At 45.2% G+C, this 13,732-nt stretch overlaps 1 protein-coding gene across 2 annotated transcripts in view; it reads right to left on the bottom strand.

The window, feature by feature from the left end:
• The window catches only part of TMEM108 (transmembrane protein 108), a 206,721-nt gene extending 193,894 nt beyond the window's left edge, over positions 1 to 12,827 (bottom strand). For both annotated transcript variants that reach the window (XM_016224363.2, XM_016224362.2), the window contains exons 1-2: positions 12,785 to 12,827; positions 5,697 to 5,811 (exon numbers count right to left, since the gene is read on the bottom strand). The gene's annotated coding sequence lies outside the window, so the exon portion shown is untranslated. The remainder of the gene's footprint in view (positions 1 to 5,696; positions 5,812 to 12,784) is intronic.
• Between the last annotated feature and the right edge of the window lie 905 nt (positions 12,828 to 13,732).

The following is a 13,732-nucleotide window of genomic DNA, read 5'->3' as shown; positions in this document are numbered from 1 at the left end:
TTTCTCATGCATCCTTAAGGTAACTCAAATGAGTTCCTGCTCTTGTGATAAAAGGTGTTTATATGGACCCTAGAACAAGATGTCTGTCTGAAAGTGGTCCTCTTCTCTTTACTAACTATAAAGCAATCTCAGATCTCCCATCTGACAGCCAACACATAACCTCATACATTTAGGGGTTGTTTTGCCAATATCTGCAATTGCAGAGAAAGAAAGGAAATGGCTGGCAAAACCTATCTCCCTTGGATTGTCATTAAATTGCCCTGTTAAATTTTTTTATCTCAGTAGATCACTGCCACATGTGGACCACAATGTACCTTGAGTAAATGCAAAAGCTTTAGTTACAGAGAGTCAAGAAAACCCAGCATCCTATTGGAGTCTTAGTAGTCTTTCCACCCCCTGTGTCACTGATAGATTCCCCTGTGGCTTCTGGGTTGATTTCAAGGCTCGGGAGCCAAGTTTTGCATTGGCAAAACCTGATTCTTCTGGTCCATATAGAATAAAATTGGCTCCCCAAACAGGTCCAGCTATGGAAAAGGACAGGTCATATCAGAAATTAATGAGCCAGCCCCTTGAAACACCTGCACCTTCTCCAATTCTAATTACTCCTCCCTCCCCTAAAAAGACACCACTCATTTTTCTAGCAGCTAGTGATTCTCAATCGCAGGTATTGGAAATACGGGGGGGCCTGTTGGTTGACTTCTGACTTGGTTAAAGTAATATGGGCATTTAGTGACCAGGGATGCTAAGCATCCTGTAATGGACAGGAAAGTTCCACAGGATGGTAAGCCAGTCCATCAAATGATGACCTATTCTATCAAAATGCTAACAGCACCACCCTTGAGAAACTCCAAGCCCCCTCATTCAGGGCAGACAAAACCAGGAAAGAAAGGTAAACTGAAGACAGGAGGGCAGTAAGAGCACACACAGCACGCCCCATCAGAAGTGAGGCTGGCCTGCAGAGGCTGTCCAAAGACCAGCCTCAGCCTCGGCCTCCAGCCACCCCGGCCTTCACCTCCAGCAACAACACTCATGGCACACAAACTTCTTATTCTCATTCCCTCTACCATGCAAAACAATCTCAGGCTCAGGTAAATTTAAATGACATCTTTTACAAATTGTCTTCATTTCCACATCTTTTCATCTGTTCTAATTACCATGGTTTCTGAGCAACTAATATTGGTAATAATAATAGATAATATCAACTAGATATTCTTCCATGTTGCTCAAGGGCTTAATTACTAAATTTGTGCTGTAATATGTCTGTTGGAAAATTTGCTTTAGAGACTAATTCCTTACAGGATAACTCCTCAGAGGTTACTCTACTGAATTAATACTCTCTTATGAAACACGTTTCAGAGCTACACTGGGACTTGGAAAAAGGGGAAGTGAAAATTCTCCTGCCACCTCTCCCAGACTCTTTGTTAAGCTCTAGGCAGTATTAGGAGGGACACACTACACAAGCTTCACCACCAAGGGTCAGGGTGGGGAGAGACCACATGGAAAGAGACAGTTCAGTAGCCTCAGATTAAAGGGCAAATACTTTAGAGGCACTACACTTGATTATGTCAGAGAGACAGGCTCCTGGCACTTTCTGTAACACACAGATGCTGCAGAGCAAGGTAAAAGGTTCAGCAAGACACACTCATAGACTGAAAGACTCCCCAGGATGGTGCTATCCAAAATGCAGTTCTGTTTGAAATGAACTGAGGCCTTGTTCTAACAAGAGCACACTATCATTACAAATGTGGGTTTCCAAAAAACAAGATCCTTACAGACTAAAGCAAAGCTGTCCAGTGATCTTCCCCTGATTATGAATGTGCTTTGTGTCTACACTGTCTAATATGGTAGTACAAACCACACATGGCTACAGAGCACCTTGAACTGTGGCTAGTGCAAATGAAGGACTAAATTTCTAATTTTATTAAATTGTAATTAATTTAAATAGAAATACAGTGGTACCTCGGTTGTTGAACGTCTCCATTGATGAACATTTCAGTTTACAAACACTGTAAACCTGCGCAAGTAAATGCTTCGGTTTTCAAACATGCCTCGGTAGGAAGTCGAACATGCCACACAGCTTCTGCTGAGGGCAAGATCCCGAGGCCTAGCTGTCGGCTGTGGATCCCTCGGTTTTCGAACGTTTCAGAACTCGAACGGTCTTCCGGAATGGAGTACATTTGAAAACCGAAGCACCACTGTAGACCCATGTGGCTAGTGGTTCCTGTCTTGGATGATGCAGGAAATGGCTTAGACCATGGATTGGGGAAATGATCTAAGAGGTTATCACAAGAAAATCTTACATATCTTCTGACCGCCTGGAAAAATACTTTCTCAGTTCCCTTCCTGCCACAAACAATTCATTAAGATGTCACTACAACAGAAACCACGAGAGCAGCACTTCTCAACTTTCTGCACCTACCGGAATAACCTGGAGATCTTGTTAAAGCACAGAGTGCTGGGCTCAGTCCCAGAGGTTCTGACCCAATAGGCCTGAACACCTTGAACAAGGGCCCAGGTGACTCTGATGCTAACAGTCTAGGCCAAACTCTGAGTAGCACCAGAATAAACAGTTAACATTCAAACGCCAGCCTACCTCTATCAAACTGGAGCATCTTTCACCTATCACCTTTCTGCTATACACAAGTGCCTCTTCAAGGTACACAGAACCTACTTCAACATTCTTACGAGGTCTGCTTAAAATCTATGACTCTGAGTGTAAGTAAACAAGACTGTTTAAGACGGCTTCTCCACACATTAGATCCATGACAGAGTGCATTTGTTGTAAATTTTGTGAGTGTGTCTAACAAATAGAGGGACCAGAATCTCAGCACGGCTGAGTTCAAACCTGCCAGGACAGTTTACATCTAATTCCTTCTCTGGCCCTGTCTTAGAGTCCAACTGGGGTTTTCTATGAAAATAACATAATACTTCAGGTCTAGGCCGGGGTTATGGCCTCTTTCCCCATTCCAACAGAGTAATATAAGAGTATCAAAAGAACACATGTCATATTAAAACATGTTATTTATCATTCAAAGGGCATATGTTGAAGATACCCAAAGAAGAGACGAAACAAATGTAAAAGTTCTAGAATAAAAACAGATTTCTCCAAACAGTCTCGGGTTTTTACTGTATAACCTGCAAAACCTATTCTAGGATCCGTAATCATCTGGGAGGATATTTTTCTTCTGTGGTTTACTTCTCTATGTCCTTTGTTCCACTTATACACGAGTCTCTCTAACATTACAAGAAAACCCGTCAAATGTAATTTCCTTGACTGCTCTTCTGAATAGCCTTCTTTCTGTCTCCTTCACTCTCCCATTTCTTAACTTTCCAAAAGAAAGCCTTCAACCAGAATATACTGTTGTAATCAACTAGAACAGATAGCCTTCAAATGAAATCAGAATCCAGAACTGTTCATCATCTCCCACACCACTAACCTTCTGCCCTCTTCAGACTCCACTGTTCCCCAATTACTGCCTTCACAAGGATTAACAGGGATCCTTGGGTCCTGGAAATTTGGGGAGCCAGGTGTTGTTTCTTAGCATTTATAGAGCCCCCAAGTAGTCACACAGTAATCTTTGTACATCACTTTCTTAGGCTACTGCGTTATTAATACTGTGTCTATTTTACAGGTAGGGAAGCTGTAGCAAAATAAGGCTGCATGATTAAAATACAATCCTAGGGAAAGTCACAACAAGATTAAATCACTGTGTTCCTCCAGGAGTGGTTCTCAACCAGGGGCAATTTTTCCACTCAAGGAACATTTGGCAATATCTGAGGACATTTTTGACTGTCATGACTGTGGAGGAGGCACTACTGGCATTGACTGGGTAGAGGCCATGGATGCTGCTAAACATGCCACAGTGCACAGGGCAGCCCCCCCTGCCCCAACAAATGTCAACAGTGCTGAGAATGGGAAGCCCTGACTCTCTGGCATCTCTAACATTACTTTCTTTGGTCCCCTAATCAATAGCTAATGAACGGCTCCCACTACAATTTGATCCTTATACAGTATTTACACCGAAACATGCCAGTAGAGTGCTATTTCGACATGCTATACTTTTTAGTTCCTTTTAAAGTAGAAGATAGTCAGCTACCCATATTCATGAGTTTCATATCCATGGATTTCACATCCTCAAATTCAATCAACCACGGATTGAAAATACTCAGGGGGAAAAAATCCCACAAAGTTCCAAAAAATGAAACTCGGATTTGCCATGCACTGAGCACAACACTGATTCCACATAACTAAAGTGCTAGGCATACCTTGCTGTAGCCTATATGCAAATGTAGGTCATATGCAAATACTATAGTACTTTACATAAGGGACCTGAGCATCCACAGGCTTGGATATCTGAGGGGGTCCTGGAACAATCCCCTACAGATACTGAGGAATGATTGTACATGGGAACCACAGAGGAAATGAGGAAAGATGGCAAAGTCCAGCTGCTTTCCTCTCAGGAGAAAACCTAGAAAAGACCAGGTCCTTTCATTAGAAACCTCCAGGCCCTGAGCTAAGGTCTGTGTCTGGTTGCTTACCTAGATTCTTCAGATGGGCTTTGCAGCTGCCTTCTCCCTGCTTTGCTTATCTCTGAGCATGTGTATCACTCCAGAGCAGTAATGATGTATGGGAATCTCCAGAGCGCTACAGCCCCTAATTGTCTATTTTGTTCAGTAAATTGTACTCATTACTGAGCCATGTGAAGCACCAAAGGGCAACAGCCTTTCTGGGTGCCCTCTGTCTGAGTCTGGGTAATGGGACATTATCTGACAAGGGCTCCACAGTACTGAACTAAGCTGCTTAAACAACCCTCCATCCAGTTTTTCAGCTGAGTACTTCTTTTTAACCCTGTCCTTATTTCCCAACCATCCTTATCTCCACTTAGACTTGTCTTAATTATAGTTTTCTCTGGTTTTAGTTTAAGCACCAGAAGGCGGAGAGCTCAGAAAGGATGTGATACCCTTTCCTTCCCTCCTTTCTGGACCTCCACCTAGACTCTGAAGACATACCAAACAGCAAATTTCTCTTTCTAGTCTCAAAAGTCTTCAGCACAAATGAAAATGCAAAGCCAGCTTTGGTTATAATGGTCCCAACACCCACATCCATAGCCCCAGGCACTGCAGATAGAAGGGGAACGAGTGGACGTGTGACTTCCAGTGACACTGGATAAAATAAAACGGATGGGCAGAACCACGTGTTTTGCTAGTGCCATTATCTACCAAATCTGGAATCATCAGCTCCCTGGTGAGCTGTCTCTCCTCCTGGGAAAAAGTGACTGATGAAAGACAAGTTAAGAAGTGATCCATGAAGGGGGAGGATCCTAAGAGAGGGGAGTATGAGCCAGCAGAGCTAACAATGTGACGTGGCTACAAGAACAAGAGTAAGACCTAGTTCCCTTCTCAGGAAGGGCCAAACCACCACCTCCCCAAGCGTGTATATCACATCCCATACAAACTCACTAAAAATTCTTGTGTTGAAATATTTCTGTGCACAAATACCATCCCATTGCCCTGATTATGGTTTTATCTTCATAACTGTTGATTTTCACTGTGTCTATGAATTGAATCAATAAAGGTTTTGAGAACGTTCCATGGCAGGGCACCCCACTGCACCGACTCCAAGAAACTATTGAGACAAGAGCCTTTATCACTTAGTAAAACCAGAGAAATAATGGCAGAAAATGCCTTTGACTTACCCTGGAGTGGAGGGTGTGAGAGCCTTCAAACACACTTACATCCTCATGACCCATCAGCTCTGCTGCTTTTCACCACTCACTTCTGCATTTTGGACGACGACTGCTTGATCACCAACTGCCAAAGACAAAAAAAATGAATGAATGCATTAGACCAAAAGATCAATAACTTCAAGTCCCAAGCCATTGCTCAAGTGAATTTGTTCAAGTAGGCTGAGTGCTTAACATAGACTCAAACATATGTAATGGCTCAAATTCAATAAAATTTTATTTCTGGTTCCTGTATACATGTTGGGCAAGTGAACAGGTCAGTCAATGGAGTGACCCTCCCTGATCAGTGATCTAGGCACCTAGACTGGCAAAAGTCCTGCCATCTTCTAAACATGATTTTCAAGCTTGCCCTAGGGGTCCTCTCCACTCCAGCCTGCTAGGAGTATAAAACAGCATGGAGGAACTCACATGTTGTTCTCTTTCTGTTTTTGCCTAGAAGTGGATCGCAACACTTTTGCACATCTACTTACATTCTGTCGGCTAGAACTCAGGCACATGACCACAACTAAACCTGTGGGCTCCTGGGCAGCTAGTAATTAGTCTCTATTATACACGCTTGACTCCAGCCCAACCCCAAGAAGTGGCAGTTCTGGGTGAGACCCTAGCACAGTAGCCCCGATTACTTACTTAACAACTGAGTCATTGTTTCCTGATTTTCTTATCTCTAAAATACCCTGCTTCCCTCATTGACCCAGGGGATCAGGGTGAGACTCCAAAATGAGATATGGCACTCTTTAGACTTTATTGTGCATGCAGAGCACCTGGGCATCTTGACAGAATGCAGATTCTGATTCAGTAGGTCCTGGGGGAGGCCTGAGATTCTACATTTCTAACAAGCTCCCAGATGATACCAATGCTGTTCTCTGATCACACTTTAAGTAGAAAAGAGATGAAGAATTAGAGAACATGTTTGTAAACCACAAAGTGATTTCCAGATATAAAGAAGTATTATCCTGGCACCAACTATGAATATAAATGAATTCCCAACTAGCCAGTATAGCCAGTATATTTAGGACATGTTTAATCTAGGAACCAAGGAGAAGTTCAGAGTCATAGGACGTAGAATAGGAAAGAATTTCAGTGATCACTGCTCTCTCCTTATATTTTCCAGACAAGGCAGCAAACTCAGGGAAGTCAATGATGCATTACAAATCTCACAATAACTCAGTGTACTGGGACCAGAATTCATAAATTTGAGTTTTGTTCTGTTATTACATAAACTCAACTGACAACCTGCTGAAAAAGGGTAATTTTTATTCTTTTTTTTTTTTTTTTTTAAACTTTTATTGACTTGAGAGAGAGAGAGAGGAAGGTAGAGAGAGGGAGAGAAACAGGGAGAGAGAAAAACAGATTTTTGCTGTTGTTCCATTTCTTTATGCATTCATTGGTTGATTCTTATAAGTGCCCTGACTGGGGATTGAACCCACAACCTTGGCATATTGGGACAATGCTCTAATCAACTGAGATACTTGGCCAGGGCTATTCTTCTAAAACAAGAACAAATACCACTCTGGTCCATACCTAATAAAGGTACCAGAAGGTGGCATTCACCAGCATGTGTCACCATGGTACCAAATGTCAACAAAGTGCCACAGGACAGGTATCAAGAGATTTTCAAGCAGATGATCTTCAAAATGTAGTGATCTCCAAAGTTATGACTCACCTGTCCAAAATGGACACAAAATTAACTTCTGTATACATTCTGGGAAAAACATGAATTTTTATTTCCCATATACACAAACTCTGAGTCACTCCTATTTGGGAAAAATGTGAAAAAGAGAGAACCTGGGATTTGAACAGAAAGGAAAATTAAAATAAGTAGCCAAGAAGGAGCAGTGTTTTCTGTGGTAAACCCGGGAGATAATAAAGGGACCTGGAGATTTTTTATCCCTGGCCTATAAATTATTTTGCATCTCTGAGCTCATGGTGAGTCCTAGAAAGTAGAATGTTGAGGGCCTCAGAAGTGAAGACTGGAGTAAAAAACTCCAAGTCATCTCAGAAAGGCACTGACTTATCTGGAAAGAAGGGAGGCTCTTAGTATGCATGTCATCTCAAATAAAGCAATGTACATGGGAAAGTGTTTTGGGAAATGAGGAGGAAGTACTTATTGAGCAAGGAATGATACATGGACATCAATACTTGCATAACCACTATCAATTTAAGATGAGTAAAATGCTATTGTTAGCATCTTCATTTAGTGAGCAATTTTATACAGTTTAATGAAGGTAAAATGTTCTAAGAAGGCCGATAGCTTACTTCTGTACTCCATCCCCAAACCCTCTTTTACCAAAATTTCTTTAGCACCTCAAAAATTCTCCCATCCTGGCAATTTTCCAGAACCTACTGTAGAATTTTTATGTCATTTTTGGGCCTTGGGCCCCTTTGGCAACCTGTTGAAGTCTAAGGACCTCCTCAAAGTGATTCGTTAAATGTACAGAGAAAACATATATGATTACAAAGGAAGTCAATTATACGGAGATACTCTTCTATCCACACAGCCTTCAGAGGGTCCATGGACCCAATTTAAGAACATCTGATTGGGGAATGACTCTTTTTGGATAATGAAAGTTTTTACAGGAAATTTTATACAGAAAAGTTTTAAAAACCCAACGATGCATAGAAAAGAATCCTGCTCATGACCAGTCAGTGAAGAAAAGAATGAGGTACAGAGAGAAGACTGACCTTGAATTTCTACCCAAACTCAACATTATTTGTGCTGTGGCTTTAAAAGCCTACATTAAGTACTCAGAATTCATTGGCTCCAGCCCTATACACACAGCATATTCTGTGTACTGATGGCAGGAGAAGAAAGGCAGCACTGGAGAAGGGAAGACTGAGATGAGTCTTTGCTTGGTCCTAATTCTCTAACCAGTTCTCTGCCATTATAACTAGCTCTATTAGCTTGGTCAAGTCACTCAGCTCTAAGTTGAAAGTCCCTGTCTAGCAAATGAGAAGGTTGAGTTAAACCATCTCTAGGATTTCTTCCAACTCTGAATTATTAGGATTCTGAGGCAACAGACAATCATTTCTCTAAGAAGAAATATTAGTGAGATTTCTTTTTGTCCTAGGCTCACAGTATGAAAATATCTTCTAGATGAGAATTTTTCAGAGGCTTCAGAAATACCTGATGAGAATCACCTAGCCATAGAATTTTAGACTCGGAAGAAATTTTAAGAGCCACGTGCCAACTCACTAATCCCAGCGAGCAGGTGAGAAAACAGGTTCAGAAAGGCAACAAGATTGACTTGAGGTCACATAACGAGGCAACACTAATCGACTTGTGACTGCTGCCATCTAGCACAGGCAGCATTTTAGGATTAGGCATTGGTAGTACAAACCAGCTCATCAGTTCACTTGATGAGAGACAGAAATAAACCTCAAATAAGCTGAGCTATGGGAGGAGAACTGCACGAGGAAGCAGGTGACTAGGGTGATGACACCCAGCAGCAGTGCCCTATCCCTGGGATAGGGTCAAAGCTGAGGCCCTCGTATACACTATAGCGTCACTGGCAACACTTCCCACCTCCCTCAAATACCATGGCTACAAACTCCATTTCAAAGAACAATCCATTACACAGAATAAAGAATAACTTCTTCAAAAGAAGGGAATGGATGAATGAACTCTGGCTAATAGGGTCAATAAAACCGAAGTTCAAGATTTTGGATTGTTAATGCAATCCTGAAAGGACAGCATTAGCTAAGAAAATCTAAACCTTAAAAATCCCTAACAAGTATTTTAAGAAGAAACTGATTCAGAATAACTTTGACCTACCTCCTGTGGACAGTCACGAAGTACAGTAACTACATAACCAGCATTATTTTTACTAACACCCTCACCACTATCTTCAGAGCATGTAAATGATCGTTGATATTGATCAGGTTTAAAAGTCATGTGTATATTTCTACAGTCCATGTGTGCAGACTAGTTTTACATGCAAAGAATTAGTAACTATGAAATTGTTGGGAGTTTTTATCTAATCGTGATTTCACCCTCATTCAATTAACCAACAAGATGTCTGCCACATGCTTTCAAAACCTGTGCTACGTAGGATGCTTGTCAGTTTACCCTCTGCCTTCTCTCCTAGGACACACACATACAACCAGTAATCGCACCCATTCCTCAATTCCCCGCAACACACATAATTCCTACCTTATATAAATAGTTCTGGCTTTCAGAACTTTTTTTTTTTTTTTTAAGGATTCTCTTTGACTAAGATCTGACACAGCCTTTCAAAATCTTCTAGACTGCAGGCTACACACTGCTGGTTGGCCAGCCCGGTGTTTCAGCTCCTCCAGGAATTCCCAGAGGCAGCAGTGCCATCTACTGGCAGGGACCACACAACTTGTTTTCTGGAAGCTCGTGAGCGACAGGAGCCAAGGCAGCCTAGATCTGCGTCTTTGTGAGCCTTTTTCTTCTAGAGAACATTATAAGCATAACTGACACCGATAACCTGAACCACGGAAACTCCGCAAGCGACTCATTTGTGAAAGGCAGGTCTTCTGGAAGCCATTTAAAGCCCAGCCAGGTTAGCCAATAAGTGAGGCAGCTCTGCCTGGAAATGCCCCCTCCAGGCTCCAGAGGCAAGCAGCAGAGCCTTCCCGTGTTAGACATTTCCTGGCTCTCCTTAGCCCCCAGTGCCTCTCTATCGGATGATCTCACCCATGCCCTGACCTGTGGCAGTGTTGCTCAGCTCTATCTCACAGCAGGAGCCCCAGGGAAGGCGCTCCGACTCTTCTTCACAGGAAGGCTCTTACAGTCACACAGTGTGACACAGATCCTGCTCGAAGGACACGGCTGCTTAGGCATGCAGGTCGGGCTCTAATCTCTCTTATTCACTCTCCATCCATCCCATCCTTGACCCAGGGGACAGAACCAATGGAGAGGAAATGGTTTTGTTGTTGCTTTGAAAGCAACACCAGTGGGCTTTTATCAAATCCGAGACTAAAACCCTGTCCTGTAGGTCACTGAGATACGTTGCTTCCTTCAAAATGAACTAAGCCTGCCAATCTTCCTGTTTTCCCTTGAGTAACCTAATAAGTGTTTCCCAACCTTTTCAAAACCCCTGCCTCGCCTTCCACAGGCTAAACATAAACAACTGCATGCCCTGTGTGTAGCTTATATTAACAAAAATGACGTGTGAGAAAAACATGGACGCATACCTTTCAAACTGTATCACCCACATTCAGAATTCCTTCCTCCCCCCATCCCATACCAGCTAAAAAGCAAATCACTGACAAATGTTCAAATTATTCCCACTAATTTGCTTTGTGCTCCAATCTATCAGGTGACAATACAGACTTCATGTCACCGGGGTCATGTGCTGTATTCCTAACAAGCTTTGCAGCAGCGTCTCTTACTTTCACTCACCTCAGAAAACCACCAAACGTTGATTTGTTGCAGCTGATAAGTGTTAGCGCTGATTCCCCCTGACAAATCTAGTGTTCCTTCTTCAGTTCGTTTTAACTTGCAAAATAAATTAATTTCTCAGCATGTGTAAACATTTCATAGGCATGAGGGGTATGTTTTAGATGTATGAAAAAATCACATTGTTTCCTAAAAAAACACACACACACCCAAAACTTTGTGCAGGGAAGGTAAGAGTACTAAAAGGGTTTTGAAGCGGTTTGAGGATGTCTTGGAGAAATCGGGTACAAGGATTTTCGTCCATCTCATACCAGAGTAAGTTCTAAGTGGATTACAGTGAAACTCCAGAACGCAGTCAAATCCTCCTAATGACAGTTCATGGAACCATTTCTTACCCAGCAGATGACTAGATACATCAAATAAATGAACAAATCAGTTAACCAGTGGAAAACGGAATGAACTTTTCATGTTTCATTATAAGATGCACGGTATGCCCTTGCTGTTATTGCAGGTCTGGGGGGGAAAGAGGAGAGCCAGGCAGGGGATGCCTTGCACATGCCCTTCCTTTTTAAAAGTATGACTTTAAAAAGACATCCCCACCTCCAGCGCACACACACACACACACACACACACACCGCATTTGGCACCCAAATGGTCTTCTTTAAACACCCACTTTTCAAAGAATTAAGGAGGTCTGAATACGAGTAATTTAGACCCTGCCTTCTCTTCTCCCTGCAGCCCATCAACACTGAAAATAATTACTCGCTTGGGCAGCCCCAGGAAGACCTCAGTTTACAGAGATTATCCCCCTAAAGCCCCTGCCTTCTCGGAGAAGAGCCTCCACGCGCTGGTCTGGGCTGCAGCTCACTGCAGGCATTGCCCTCCACACGCTTTCCCAGTCGTCGGTGTCACTGTCACAAGTCCTCTCTGTAGCCTCTCATTTAGATCTGCTCTACCGGTACCCAACTGCCTAAAAAGATAGTAATAAAACGTCCTGCCTCTTCACGAAGACCTGAACTCCTTCCGCGGGCGCAGCGCGCTGGGTGACGGGGCCGCTCCGGGCGCGAGCTCGCGCGCGGGTCCAGGAAGCCGCCTGCGGGGCGGCGCCCGGGCTCGGGGCGCCGGCCCTGCCCCCGGCCGCCCGCCCGCCCGCCCGCGCCGCCGCCTCAGGGATTCGGCTTCGCTCGCCGCCACCGGGTTAGTTGAGTCCCGCGGCTTGGACAAAGTGACACTACATTTTTTCTTCTTCTTCTTCTTCGCTCTCACATGTGGCAGGTCCCGCTGCCTCAAAGGCAACCCTCTCCCCGGCCCCAGCCCAGGTCCGGCGCCCGGGACGCCCCGGCCCCCACCACCCTCACCCTTTACCCGGGGAGGGGGCCGAGGCCAGCATCCCTCCCGGCGGGAAACAAAGGCGGAGGGGAGACTGCCAGGTGCGCAGCTCCCCACGGGCGGGCCCGTCACCGCGATGAGGGGGATGGGGAGGGGCGTGAGAGGGCAGGGAAAGGGAAACCGAGGCACCGAGAGGGGCTGCCGAGCCGGGCTCCGCATCCTCCCCGAAGACGGGGTCCTCGGGCGGGCTGACCCCAGACCGCCCCCCGCCAGCCCAGCCCTCCCCACCCCGCTCGCCCGCGCCCGGCCACGCGGAGGCTGCGGGCGGTCCCGCGGCGGCGCTCACCTCGGGAGAAGCGCTCCAGCTCCCTCCGACGGCTCCGGAGAAAGCCCCGCCGCGCGCGCACGCGCACTCGCACTCGCGTCCTGGCGCCCGCACGCCCCCGTGCGCGCGCCCCTCCGACCAGACCCTGTCCGTCAGCAGCCGCCGGAGCCAATCCCGTAACGCGGGAGGCCCCCCAGCGCCGGTCACGTGGTAGGCGCAGCCAATCGCAAAATTGCCCTCGGCAGCGCCCTCTCCCGGGTCCCTGGAGGTTGGGTTGCTACCCAGTGGAGCGGGTGCGAGGCGCGCACAAAGGGCTGGGTCTCTGCTTTCCGGGGCTGAGTGACGCTCGATGGAGCAATCACTGGATCAATTGATATGTCAGGTTCCAAATAGGAATAGGAATTACCTGGGTGTCTTGTTACAAGGAGGATTCTGATCCAGCAAGTCTGGGGTGAGGACCAGAGATTACTGCTAACAGCTCCGGGGGGTGGTGATGATGCTCCTGGTCTGAGACCACCCTTTGAACAGCAAGATTTTAAGGGCACCTGTGAGAAAATGACGCTATAGCCCCCGCTCCCTGTTACCTGTTTGAGACCTTTCCTTTGCCTTCCCCCAGTGATGGGATGCATTCCTGTGACTGACTACACATGGGGTGCCCTGGTGAGGCTCATAGTTTGGGTATCCGATGAGAGAAGGCCTGTTTAATTTCTACATCATCCACCCTTAGCCTACTGGGCAGAAATAAATCTGTGCCACTTTGGTGGTTGGAGTGTGGAAACTAGAAGTGGGGACTGCATGCTCCTCCTGGAGAACACCAGGTCATCCTAGCGCAGGAGCAGGTGCCTCTGAGTGGCACTGGGCTATATACACTCTTGGCCAGAGAGAAGCAGCATAAGTGGTTTCTGGAAACTTACAATATGTTGTAGAACTACCCAGGCAAACTCAGGAGGAAGCATATTGGAAACACAT

Source organism: Miniopterus natalensis, chromosome 15 (assembly GCF_054644295.1).
Source record: "Miniopterus natalensis isolate mMinNat1 chromosome 15, mMinNat1.hap1, whole genome shotgun sequence".
In the NCBI taxonomy this organism is placed as follows: domain Eukaryota; kingdom Metazoa; phylum Chordata; class Mammalia; order Chiroptera; family Miniopteridae; genus Miniopterus; species Miniopterus natalensis.
The sequence above is the reverse complement of the archived record's forward strand: the minus strand, read 5'-3'. Positions and strand labels throughout refer to the sequence as shown.